Below are 14,609 nucleotides of genomic sequence, written 5' to 3' on the forward strand. Positions count from 1 at the left end.
ATGCCTTCGGGACTTAACCCGGATTTAATAACTCGCACGAATGCCTTCGGGACTTAACCCGGATTTAGTATCTCGCACAAAGGCCTTCGGATCTTAATCCGGATATATTCACTTAGCACAAAGCCTTCGGGACTTAGCCCGGACAGCATTCAATTAATCATGCACATCTAACAATAATTCATAGCACATTCATATTTCATTTTCGTTTACGAAACTCAAACACAAGGCACATATTGTCCTTGCACATTCGGCTCAATAGCCACACATAGAGCATGATTTAATCACATCGAAATTTAAGCTCTCTTACTCAAGAACTTACCTCGGGTGTTGTCGAACGATTCCGCTAGCTATTCAACCACTTTTTCCTTCCCTTTATCGGTTTTATTTCCCCTTTGCTCTTGAGCTTAATCAAACAAATAAATTGATTTCATCATTTTAGGCATCAAAAGATGAACACAAGGCACTTAGCCCATATTTATACATTAGACATTAAAGTCTCATACATGCAAAAATCATGCATCAACACCACATATTAGCTAATTTCTTGCCCTTGACCGAATATGCATGTCCATTTTTGGGGTCGATTTCAACACTTAATACACACATGTACACACTAGTAAAGCATCCTCCCCCTTTTCATCAATTTAACACATGCATTGCTCATTAACATGCAAAGTTACATTCGGCCTTAGCACACATCTTGCTAGCCGATTCTTCTCCATTTAGCAACCAATGCACATATGTGCTCACACAACAAAAAATGCTAAAAAGGAGGTTCAAGAATCATCAAGCCATCATCACATGCATCATTAACAAGCTTCATATTTTGCATGCAATGGCATTAACACAACCTCCACCTAGGCCGAATCTTAACTCATCCTCATGCCTCATCACCACAACATCAAACATCAACCAAGAATGATTCATCCATGGTCAAGTGCCATTTCCATCACATAGCAAGATTTAGACCATGGGTTAGGTAGAACTCAAGCTAACAACTAAAACATGCATGCCTCTCATGGAACATCATCAAACATACCTTAGCCTAGCTACATGCATGGCCGAATCTCTTCACCTTTCTTCTTCTTTCCTCCTTAAAATTTTTGGCCAAGGATGAACCAAAGGATGAGAAAATTTTTCTTTGTTTTTCTTTCTAGTTTTTGGCAAGCATGAAGATGAGAAAAGGATGAACAAAATTCCCCCTTTCTCTTGTTTAGCTCACGGCAATGGGGGGAACAAACACCACACACACATTTTTTTTTCTTTTGTTTTCCATTTCTTTATTACCCATACTCCTTATTTTATTCTTCCACTAACAAAACATGTTTCATGACATGTTTTGCCCATCCTTCCTTGTCATGGCCGGCCACTACTCATTAGGGGGGAATTTGACATGCAAGTCCCCCCCTTTGTCCACATGCACTAGTAGGTCCTCACACATTGACCTATCACATTTTAGAATTTTCTCACATAAGTCCTATTGACTAAATTCACATGAAATCAACCAAATTGAAGCTTGAAATTTTCACACATTCATAATTACATATTCTACACAATAAGTATCATATTCAAACATTTCGGTGACTCGGTTTAGCGGTCCCGAAACCACTTCCCGACTAGGGTCAACTTTGGGCTGTCACAAAACTCACACATAGTGAGGTTTGCCCCTCATCATTCTGGGACACATAGAGAACCACAATAGGTATTAACCTTCCTTAAAATTTCCTATATGATGCCATAACCCACTAGTTACAGTTTTACACAATATGGTCTTCTTCCCATATGATGTCATAACCCAATAGTTACGGTCTTACACAATATGGTCTTCTTTCAATATGAGGCCATAACCCACCAATTATGGTCATACACGATATGGTTTTTCAGCGCCATGGCCATGGACATGTCTTTTCAAAGATTCGTGTTTTTAGTCTCGATAGACCCCTTTGACAACTCTGAAGATAGACAAAGACTCATCATGCATCGACTCACTCATGATAGACATTATTTTGCTTACCAGAAACACATACACTTCTTATTAGACTCATTCTTACTTTTAGACATAAGCACATCATAGTCATTCAGATTCATAAGTCTTACATTTCTTATCAATATCATCACATCATACTTTCTAGGCTTAAATCTCATGGTTTTATATCTTTTCACCAAAGTTTCTAGAATGCATAACACAAATGCAATAGTCAGTTTAGGGACTCACTTGATACCCACGAAAAGTAACTTGATCTCCAGGTCCAAACATCCATCCTCAAACTTTCAAAAATCACTATTTATAAGACATAGGTATGCCATCAGAACTCATGCACATAACCTTTATTTTCTTCTAAAACCTAAATAACCCCAATGCAAGTTCTTTCTTCTTCTTTTTTCTATTCACGAATATATAACAAGACGTACTCTCAAAACAAGGCTACATGTGGGTCCAAAATACTTACCCGAGATAAGAAAATAATCCCTACGTAAAAACCTCAATCCTTAGTTTTAGTTTAACAAGACAAGTTTGTGATCAACTCCAAAGCAAGTTAAAAGTGTTGTTTTCAACAGAAGGAAAAAATGTAACTTTTCTTTCTTCAGAAGCTCACTTAAATATATAAATTATTATTCTCATAGTGGAACTTGACACATTTCTCTAAGTTTCTAAAATGCCCTTATTATTGGCTTACAGCTGTAGAGAAGCGTGTACAAGAATCCAAAAATCTTTTCATATCTATGACATCGTTCAGTCCTAACTATCTTGCTAGTAAGTAACTTATACATTAGCTAGACAAACTGAGCGTCCCTTAACTTTGGCAACATCCCTTATAACCCAAGAACCCTTAATTTATTCACCAATATTTCCTTCTACACATACACACACCTCCCGGAGAACATCCCTTACCTTACATCCAATCGTTGTCTATGCGCCCTATGAGTGCATTAGAAACATCTATGCGCCCTACGAGTGCATTAGAAACATCATTCGGGTGGCTAGTATTATGCCAATGAAATTGCCTTTGGGCTACTCACCCAGACTCAGGACTAGCCAAGTCTGGGTGTTACAATATTGCCATATCCATGAACAATTCCTTTTACAATCAAATGCCAATCCATGAGCTTATACCAATTCAATACCATTCATTACTCGAACACTTACATATAGTTAACTTTGTTAGTATTCCATCTAATTCCATATCCAATTAAAAACACTTATCGGTCTAACTACCTTTTAATCTCTTTTCTGGAGTCCTTTGACTCATTCACATTTGTTTTCGGTCCTCATGATCATCACAATTCACATAGAACATAAGTGAGATAATAATATCAACCATATCATTCCACAATGGCATTTATCAAGTTTTCCATTTATAACCCTATTAACACGACTTGGACTCGAACGGATATAGGGATCGTCTAACCAACAAACCAAACTAGTAGTATAGTGAATCATTTGACAAACAGAAGTAGGGTAAATTGGCACATAAAGTGCATATTGGTGTACATAGCACATACCGGCCCATGAAGTGCATCTTGACACATGAAGTGCATCCTGGTGCATAAGCACATACTCTCATACACAACCAAATCCTATGACATGCCAACTATATCCGACTTGGCCCAACTAGTTAATAGGATACCAATGTTCAATGGTATACAGCATGATACATATACCAATTCTTATTTATATGCATATGCATAAGCCAATTTCATTATTAAACACATATATTTCATATCATATAACATACCTCATTTCAATTTTTATACCACATATTGCAATTTAAGTATTTCATGACATTTTCCATTTTATCCATTTTAGTCATCTATTTCGATTGTTAGCTTAAATAATCAAACTGAAATTGCCAAGAGGGGGTGAATTGGCTTTCTAAAATTTTTTGGAAGCTAGAGAATAATGATAGAAAATTTTGACATAAGAATTTAGAGTGGTTCGACCCCAATTGCCTACTTCACTACCTTAGCGAACTACTAAGGATTTCCCAAATTCAATAATTTGATAACCTTTGAGTGTAACATCTCAGAATTGAGCTTAGGAGTTTGGGGTCTGGCGAGCTGGGGTTGCCAGTGGGCTTGGCAAGTTGCAATAATTGGTTTGGGCCTAGCAAATTGAGGTCGCCAACGGGCCTGGCTAGCTAAAATTGTTGGTTTGGGTTGAGAGCCAAAATTAGGAGTAACCAAAGGGAAATTATACCAAAGTTAGGAAGTTAACTTATTTTCCTCTTCACAACATCATTCATCCGCATAACTTTTTCCTACTTATACTACGACTAGGGCAACCTAAGAACATCAAAACACTTAGTGCCTATAAATTAAGCCATTTTCATTAAAAATTCCATATTCTTTTGGATGAAAATACTCTATCAAATTTCTTCATCCATTACTTCTTTCTTTTGTTTTCAAGTTTCTACGAAAACAAGAACCCAGCACTTAGCTCTTAGGATTAAAGTTAAGACACCATTTCTCTAATAGGTTAGACATATAGAAGTAATTAAGAAAGTTCGCAACAAAGGAAACTAGGTTCAACAAATGACTAGCATGTGTGAACCTAGGTTCGCTTATGTTTATGTATGAGTTTTAATGTTCTTTGATTGTTAGTAACTTGTTTATGTTTGTAAAACTGATACGAGTCAGAAAGGCCCAACTCAAGCTCAAGAACGTGATGGGCTTAAACTACCACAAGGCCCAATAACGAGATCAAAGGCCAAGCAAATGCGTACGAAACTAAATGAACCATTCAAGACTTCATTAGCAAGGCCTTAGATGCATATACGAAGGAAAAAGAAAATCAAGATTCACTTTCTTGTTTTCAAGAAAATCAAGAAATCGAATCTTGGTCCAATTTTGCTGTTTTGAGCGATTTTAAGAATCAAGAAAATCAAGATTTCAAATCTTGGAAATCTTGGTCCAAGAAATCGAATCTTGCAGCCAAGGCGCATTGGATCTCAGTTACGAGCATCAACGAACCAATTTTGAGAAAGAACGGATTACAAGCCCAAGTTCTTGAAGATACGGCCCAATAAGATGTTTCAAGCCGAATCCAGAAATTTAAATCAGACTTAGTTGAAAATCAGGCCAAATTGTCAAAGTGGCCCAATTTGTTAAGTTTTAATTCTTTAAATACTTAGTTTAAATATTTTACTTTATAAATTAATTTCTATGTAAACATTCAATCCAAGAGGCCCATTTAAAAAGCCTTGGCCGAATTTTCCTTTAAAATCAAATATGTAAGGCTTGGCCGGCCACACATTACACATTACATTAAAATTTCAGATTTTTGTTGAGTGAAAATTCTCTTAGAGTTTCTCCAAGAATTCTCTCTTGAGTTTTCTTTAGAAGTAGTTTTAACAATCTTTCTGATTGTGGGAGCCATCTTCAGCCTTCTTCTTGCCGTGTGCTTACATCGGAGTGGAGATTAGAGCCGTTTGAAGGGAGTTGTGAAATATTTTTTCAATTTCTAGGCTTCTTAGGACTTTTCCTTATCTTTATTGTTGTTTATTTTTCTTTAAATTTTTCTGCTTGTGCCGATTCATTGATTAACTTGTTTTATTCATTCTTGTTGCGTTTCCAGCCTTTTTCAATCTTCAAGAAGCTGATCGGCACCCTTCTTGGCAGCAAGAAAATATTTTCTATTCATAATTTGCAATTGATCTTGTCGCCCAATTATCCTATCTATGATTCAATTCGGTTTGCTGAGTTTTTGAATTAACTTGCTATTTTGTTTTCAATTGTCAGATTCGGCTGATTGGATTCTTTCTTAAAGCTTAATTTCGTGTTCTTGGCTTCCAAGAATCCCTTATTAATAAGTGTTTCGATTCTTGGTTGATTCTTTATTGTTTTGGGGTTTTTGTTTCAGATCTAGAATTCTAAGATTTAATTTTTTCTGTTTCGTTTCAAATCTAAGCGTCTAAAGCTTTCATAGGATTTTCCCGTGACTTGACAACTCGATCTTGGTCCGCACGCAACCCTCTATCAAAACCTGTGAACCCAACAGAACCATCTGCAAGCAAAGACAAGGGAAAGGCAAAGCTTGTTTAAAACTTTCAACAAATTGGTAAGTGTTCAGGGATTACCACTTTTATGTGTGAACCATAAAGTTAATCAGGAGCTTAGGGTTTTATCCTAGGTTTCGAGAGTAAGTCTTCTCTATATTCTTGCTTTGTGATTGTGATTATATATGATTTTTTATGAACAATGATATATGAGCTCTATATTACAAGCTAATTATGAACAATGTTTTGCGAGCTTCTCATGACCTGCTAGCTCTATGTTTAGTAAATGTTTTGACACTATAATCTTCTTAAACGATTGGATATAATGGCATATCATAGGATTTTGAGTACTCACCATTGTGTTTTGTGTTTTGGGCGAGAGCCCCTAGGATTTCGCACGATATATTGTGATTATATATGTGTTTTGATCACACGATATGTAGCGGTGAGGCGAGTGATCTAGGCGAAGCATAAACATTGGAAAGGTGGTACAAGCGAACTCTGGACATAAAGGAAATATGGGATTTCGCTTGGGCTTAGATATATTTTCTTTCTCTATGTTGACTTTGTCGATCATTCTAGGACTTAGGTTTTTTATGTTTTTCTTTATGTTCTTAGATACCTCTTGCAAACCGATAAAACTATATATACAAACCTAAATTTCAAGTATAAAATTATAGTCTAAGTCTAGTTTATGTTTTTCTTAATTTACAAATTCATTTTTAAGTCTTTAATTTCTTACAGTGTGTTCACTATAAGCAAAAAACATGGAATAACCAAAATTGACTAACTTATATTGAGTTCACTAAGGTTGATGCAAAGTGACAGGGTTATCAAACTATGCAAAGTGCGAACCCTGATAATTGACGAACCGGTACTTGTGAACCTTTAATAATTTTTTAAATATGTTTGTAGTATCTAAATATGTAGGGGTTGTTTGCGAAACTTACCCCATTTTAAGGAGTTTTGATTTATGAAGACTTAAAATGTGCGAGCTACACTGAGAGAGAACCTTGATGTTGAGATGTGTATCATACGTTAATAAATAACTGTTTACTTAAACTTAGAATATCGTCTACATAGAGGTTAGCTTAAATGTTTTGGTTAAAGTACTTATTCCGCTACATATTAGTAACTTAAGCATGTTTTATTTTTTAACTTGTGGTGTGTTGGAGGTTAGGTTAGTTTTAAATAGAGAGTCATTTAGGTGGCTAATGTGACATTCCATAGCTCGAGTTTGGTGACCGAATTGGGTATGAGGTGTTACATTGAGGACAAGGTTTAACATTATAATCTTCCTTAAGGTTTCTACCCAAACCGTAACACACAAACCCTCTAAAAGAAATACAAATAAGAAAACTAAGAACAAACCTTTACAAGATCAGAATGTTTGCAAATTAAGTTCAAATACAAAGAAGAACACTTGAGCTGATAGAATAACAATGAAGCTCACAAGTGTTTGTTAGAAAAGTATAGAAACTTTTAGCACAAAAGGTTATTTGATTGATCTTTAAGCTTGAATATTCTTTCTTGTTGTTGTAGGAACTTTGGAAGTTGATATTTATACTCTCTAATTCATTTCCAATCGTTGTGGTTGTTGAGGAAATAAATAAAGTCATTGGGAATGAAAACACCAGACCATTTAATTCACCTACAACGAAAAGTATCGATACCTTTTCTACGAGTATTGATACTATTAGCATTTAATGTCTGATTCAGTGACCGTTAAAATTCATTTACAACGATACCAAAGACCATTTATAGATACCTAGTAAAAGGTATCGATATTTCTTGAATGGGTATCAATACTTTTTGTGTTTGTCTGAAAAACCATCAAGTCAGAATGCAAAAGTGGTATCAATATAAAAAGATGGTATCAATAAAATTCAATAGGTATCGATATATCTTGAATAGTATCGATACTTTTTGCTTCTGTTCATTTTTTTTCAAGACAATAAGCAACTTTGGTATCGATAAAAAAATAAGGTATCAATAAAAATTGTATGGGAATCGATACTTTTTGGAAAAGATCGGTACTTCTTATAAGGAGCAGTTTTTCAATCGATTTATAAAAGTTTCAATCGAGTTAAAAAGTTTCAATCATTTTTGAACTTTGCCCAAAAATTTCAAAGTGTTCAAAACATTTTGTAAGATGTTTGGAAGTCTTGAAATGATTTTTATGCTTTGAACCTTATAATTTCTTTGTTCATAAAACAAACTTTATTTAAAAATATTTTTATTTGTTATATCAAAACAATTTATCAAATAAAGATAATTTAACACTGATAATATTTATCAAACCATATCAAACCATTGACAACATCATCATGTACTTACCTTAACATATATTCACCTATTTAACACATATAAGGAAACAATTAATCTATTTTGAATCATAAAAGTACAAATCGTAGTCTTGCATCACTCGTCAACAATTCTCACTTTTCCTTTTCCTCTAGAAGGTTCTGTATGGACGTTAGCTACGAATAGTCACAAAAACGTTACATTATCAATTTTCAGTCAATTCATAACTAAATACCAATTTACACATATTTTGTAATTTATTCAATTAGTCCCTAGAATATAGAAAAACATAACTTCCAATTTAAGGTTTCAGATTAAATTCCAATTTCACCATAACTCATTGGGGAACTTCAATTTTCTATTCCTATCGAAGTTTCATAGCAATTTTTTCAATTAATTCAATTTGGTCCCTAATGTTCGAAACCAACAATTTAGCTTTAAAATTTAGCCCTTTTCTTAAACTAAGCTTAATTTCTAACAATTTCACACCAATTTCATTCAATTCTTAACAATGAAAACTTTCAAAAACTTTAACATCTTTACAAATTAGTACATGAGCTAGCTAAATCAAGCTCCCATGATTCATTTTCCATAAAAAATTAAAGAAAAATGACTAGGGACTTACTTGAATTAATGGTCAAAAGCTTGAAACCCTTATCAATGACGTTTTTCTTTTTTCTTATGGTTGGTTGGAGAAGATGATATCTCATCTCTCCTTCCACTAATTTTACATACATATATATTTAGATTAAGCTCTAATTAGTTGAATTAACTATGTTTTAATCTTAATTAACTTTACTTTACTTAATTAATCAACAATCATCATTACTGTCCACTGGAACATGTTTAGTAATGGTTTATTAACCATTTTGGCCTTTTGGATAATTGCAGTTTAAGTCCCCAAGCCATTTCTTAAATATAAATCTATAACGATTGGACTTTATAATTTAGTCTTTAAGCCTTAATTAATCACAATTTCAGCTAAAATACTTATCCGAATTGCAATTCATCTATACACTAACTCCGTAAATGTTCTTATTTAATATTTACCGATTTGATTTACAAAAATAAAATCTCGAAATTGTATTTTCTAATACTACTGGAAACTAAGTTGTTACACAAAATGTACATATTAACTATGGAGGTATGTTGGCGAACTTAGTCAAAGTTAATGGAGGTGGTTGGTCGACGAGGGTACCTACCGAGTTACTTCATACAACAATGTTTATTGGTAATTTAATAATATGAAACTGACTTACTGGTACAAAATAGGTGCACTAACATGCAATATTTAAATATTTTTATTCAATTAGAAGCTAAAAATAACAAAAAAGCTAGAATTTTATTTTTATTATTTTTATTTAGAGTTTAATTATGATTTGAAGTTTTTTATTATTGTAAATTCAAAACAGATTGATACGAGTCACAAAGGCCCAATTCAAGCTCAGGAACGTGATGGGCTCAAATTACCACAAGGCCCAATAACAAGGTCAAAGGACAGACAAATGCGTTCAAAACTAAATGGAACCATTCAAGAACTTGTTAGCAAGGCCTTAGATGCGTACACGAAAGAAAAAGAAAATCAAGATTAACTTTCTTGTTTTCAAGAAAATCAAGAAACTGAATCTTGGTCCAATTTTGCTGTTTGGAGCGATTTCAAGAATCAAGAAAATCAAGATTTCAAACCTTGGAAATCTTGGTCTAAGAAACCGAATCTTGCAGCTAAGGCGCATTGGATTTTTGTTACGAGCATCAACGAACCAATTTCAGTAGGAGAGACGGACTACAAGCTCAAGTTCCTGAAAGCAAGGCCCAATAAGATGTTCCAAGCCCAACCAAGAAGTTCAAATCATACTTAGTTGAAAATCAGGCCAAATTATTAAAGTGGCCCAATTTGTAAAGTTTTATTTTTAAATAATTAGTTTAATTTTTTATTTTTAATTCCTAAGTAAAATTTCGGCCCAAGAAGCCCATTAAAAGCCTTGGCCGAATTTCCCTTGAAGTTAATTAGGTTTTATTTTATTTTTAGTTTTCCTAATAGGGATAGGAAATAGTTTGAAGGCCTATATTAAGGCTTGGCCGGCCACCCTTAGAAAACACCTTAAATTACATTAAATTTTCAGATTTGTTTGTGAGTGAAAATTCTCTTTGAGTTCTCCAAGAATTTTCTCTTGAGTTTTCTTTAGAAGTAGTTTTAACAATATTTTAGATTGTGGGAGCCATCTTCAGCCTTCTTCTTGCCATTGTTCTTCATTGGAGGGGAGATTAGAGCCGTTTGAAGGGAGTTGTGAAATCTTTCGGGATTTCAAGGCTTCTTAGGACTTTATCTTTATTTTATTGCTGTTCAATCTCTTTTTAATTTCTGCTTGTGTCGATTTCATTATCTAACTTGTTTAAGATTTCTTGTTGCGTTTCCAGCCTTCTTCAACACTAAAGAAACTTATCGGCGCCCTTCTTGGCAGCAAGAATCGATCATTAATTCATCTTTTCCATTGATCTTGTCGTCTATTCATCACAATTCTGATTAAATTCGGTTTGCTGGAATTTGGAGTTTGATTTGCTGTTTTGGATGTTAATCTTTTCAGATTCGGTTTGGGAAGCTCATAATCGTTCTTGATTATCAAAGATAATTCTTAACCCATAATTTCCCTCTTTCTTGCTGCACGATTCCTCATTCTAAATCAATTTTCGTTCTTTTTGTGATCTGTTGAATTAACTTTCTGTTTTGGTGCAATTGACAGATTCGGTTGAATTAGAGACTTCTTTGAACTTTATTCACTTGTTCTTGACTTCCGAATTCCCTAATAATAAGTGTTTCGACTCTTGGTTTATTCTTTGCTGTTTTAGAGTTTTAATTTCAGATCTGGAAATTCTAAGATTTGATCTTTCTGTTTCGTTTCAGATCCAAGTGTTTAGCGTTCTTCTTAGGAGTTTCCCGTGACTTGACAACTCGATCTTGGTCCGCGCACAACCCTCTATCATTTGGTATCAGATTTTGGGCGTTTTAGGTGTTCTTGGGTGATTTCTAAACTGATCTCCTTTTAAAAACATTAAACAACAGTTTTTACCCAGAAAATTTTTGGTAAAAAATTCATTTGAGTGGGTAAACATTTTCCGATTGGTCTGAAATTTTACATGCATATTTGTGGCACTCTGATAGAATATTAAAAAATATTTCCCGCAAAAAACAGTAGAAAAAGTCAAAAAAATTGAAAAATAAGAAATCAAGTAAAAATTAAAAAAATATTCAGCGGGATGATTTTAGTGCCAAAACTTTCCAGATCAAATATACAATATTTAAGGACATTCCAGTTTAAATTTCATGATTTTTGGAGATCGGGAAAACATCGAATGAAGTTGTCAAGTTAATCCGCAGTTTTTTCGGGTTTTCGGGTTTCAGCAATTTTTATTGATTCTTAGCTGTAGGTTTTCATTTGTTTTTCCTTTATTCTTCCTTTACACTATCTAACACATTCTTGTTTCTTGTTTTAGTAGGATTTAAAAGTGTGCAAAATTCTTCCTCGGTGCGACATAAATCAATTGGTGTCTCGTCACTTTTTTGGACTCCTAGTGCAATTAGGATTATTTGGTAGTTACGGTTCATACACTTTCCAAATTGATTGATATAGACTCTACTAAAGAACTCACAAGACTGAATTCTACCTCTTTGAGAATTTGATTTTCCTTTTGAGTGATTAACGGTGAGGTTTGTTAATTTTTTTTGAGTGTTAAGTGTTTGTTTTGCAGGTTTTAAAATAAGATGTCTAGAATTGGTCAAGACGATGATGAGAATAATGACCATAATGAGGTCCTTGTAGTCCGTCGCACCCTTAACATCCAAATGAGAGACGATGTTGATAATCAAAGGACCAATATTTTCCATTTTAGGTGTTTTATAAAAGGTAACTTATGTTCACTTATTATAGATTGTGGGAGTTGTTCGAATGTAGTGAGTAGTTATTTGGTGGATTCTTTAAAGTTACCTTGTACCGAGCACCCTAAGTCGTATCACCTTCAGTGGCTTAATGAATGCTCGGAAGTTAAAGTTACAAAATAGGCCTTGATCACTTTTAAGCTTGGGAATTACGAGAATGAGGTATGGTGTGATGTGGTCCCAATGCATGCGACACACTTGCTCCTTGGACGGCCTTAACAATTTGATCGTGATGTTACACACCAAGGCAAGCTCAATAGATACTCTATTGTGTTTAAAGGCCGAAAATTCACTTTTGCTCCTTTAAATCCCAATGATGTATATAAAGATCAATTAAAAATGATGAAATTTTGTGAGGGGGTGAAGGAGAAAGGACAAATAAAAAAGATAGAGAGAAAAGAGGCTAGTAGTGAAAAAAGTCAAAATTTAAATGGCCCAAAAGTGAGTGAATCCGCAAGTGGTAAAACTAGAGGAAAAAATTTAATTACAATAAAAAAAGATGTGTGGAGAGCCCTACTCAATAAACAGCTTTGTATCCTTGTGAGGTTTAGGCAAAACTATTTATTTCTATCTAACATTAATGAAAATTTGCCTAGTGTGTTTCAATGTCTTTTGCAGGATTATGAGGATGTTTTTAGTGAGGCCCCTAAAGGTTTACCACCTTTACGTGGGATAGAGCATCAAATTGACTTAGTACCCGGAGCTTCAATACCAAATCGACCAGCCTATAGAAGCAATCTTGAGGAGACAAAGGAATTGAAAAGGCAAGTTGAAGAGTTACTAGACAAAGGGTACATTCGTGAGAGCCTAAGCCCTTGTGCCGTTCCTGTCTTATTGGTACCAAAGAAAGATAGTACTATAGAATGTGTGTTGATTGTCGCCCAATCAACAAAATAACGGTAAAGTATAGACATCCAATTCCTCGCCTTGATGATATGCTTGATGAATTACATGGTTCAATTATATTTACTAAAATTGATTTAAAAAGCGGTTATCATCAAATTCGAATGAGGGAAGGGGATGAATGGAAAATAGCCTTTAAAACAAAATTTGGATTGTATGAATGGTTAGTTATGCCTTTCGGCCTTACTAATGCACTGAGTACATTTATGAGATTAATGAATCACGTTTTAAGGCTTCACTTGGGTAAATTTGTAGTAGTTTACTTTGATGATATTTTAATTTACTCCAAGACATTAGATGATCATGTTTTCCATATTAGAACCGTTTTAGATATTCTGCAAGCTGAAAAATTGTTTGCCAACCTTGATAAATGCACATTCTGTTGTGATAAGCTAATATTTTTGGGTTTCATAGTTAGTGCTCAAGGTATTCATGTCGATGAGGACAAAGTCAAGGCAATCAAGGACTGGTTGACTCTTAAATCGGTAACTGAGGTGAGATTTTTCCATGGTTTAGCTAGTTTTTATAGATGATTTGTGAAAGATTTCTCTACTATTGCTGCCCCATTAACAGAGGTTATAAAGATATCCGTGGGTTTCAAATGGGGTGAAACTCAAGAAAAGGCTTTTCAGACCCTAAAAGCTAAGTATTGTTCTACTCCTCTTCTTAAATTACCTGATTTTACTAATACTTTTGAACTAGAGTGTGATGCTTCAGGAATTGGCATTGGCATCGTTTTAATGCAAGATAAACAACCAATTGCTTATTTTAGTGAAAAATTGAATGGTGCACAATTAAACTACTCCACTTATGACAAAGAACTGTTGGCATTGGTTCGTACACTTCAAGTATGGCAACATTATTTGCTACCCAATGAATTTGTCATACATACAGATCATGAATCCCTCAAGTGGTTAAAGGGACAAGGTAAGTTGAGTAAACGGCATGTCCGATGGGTAGAATTCATTGAAACATTCTCTTATGTGATAAAATATAAAACATGTAAAGATAATGTAGTTAACGGATGCTTTGTCTAGACGATATGCTTTAATAACTACATTGAATGCTAAGGTATTAGGGTTTGAGCATATTAAGGAATTATATAATGATGATGCTGATTTCGGCCATATCTATAGAAATTGTGGACATACTACTTTTGAGAAGTTTTATCTCGTAGATGGCTTTCTTTTTTGTATAAACAGGTTATGCATACCAAAGTGTTCCATGCGAGACTTATTGATGCATGAGGCCCATAGTGGGGGTTTAATGAGACATTTTGGAGTGGCCAAAACACTAGACATCTTGCGAGAACACTTCCATTGGCCACATATGAAAAAGGATGTCGAAAAGGTATGTTCTAAGTGCATTACATGTAAACAAGCAAAATCTAAGGTAATGCCTCATGGCCTTTACACTCCTTTACCGATTCCTACTTCACCATGGGTAAACTTATCCATGGATTTTATTCTAGG

This window comes from Gossypium hirsutum, chromosome D06 (assembly GCF_007990345.1).
Source record: "Gossypium hirsutum isolate 1008001.06 chromosome D06, Gossypium_hirsutum_v2.1, whole genome shotgun sequence".
NCBI lineage: Eukaryota > Viridiplantae > Streptophyta > Magnoliopsida > Malvales > Malvaceae > Gossypium > Gossypium hirsutum.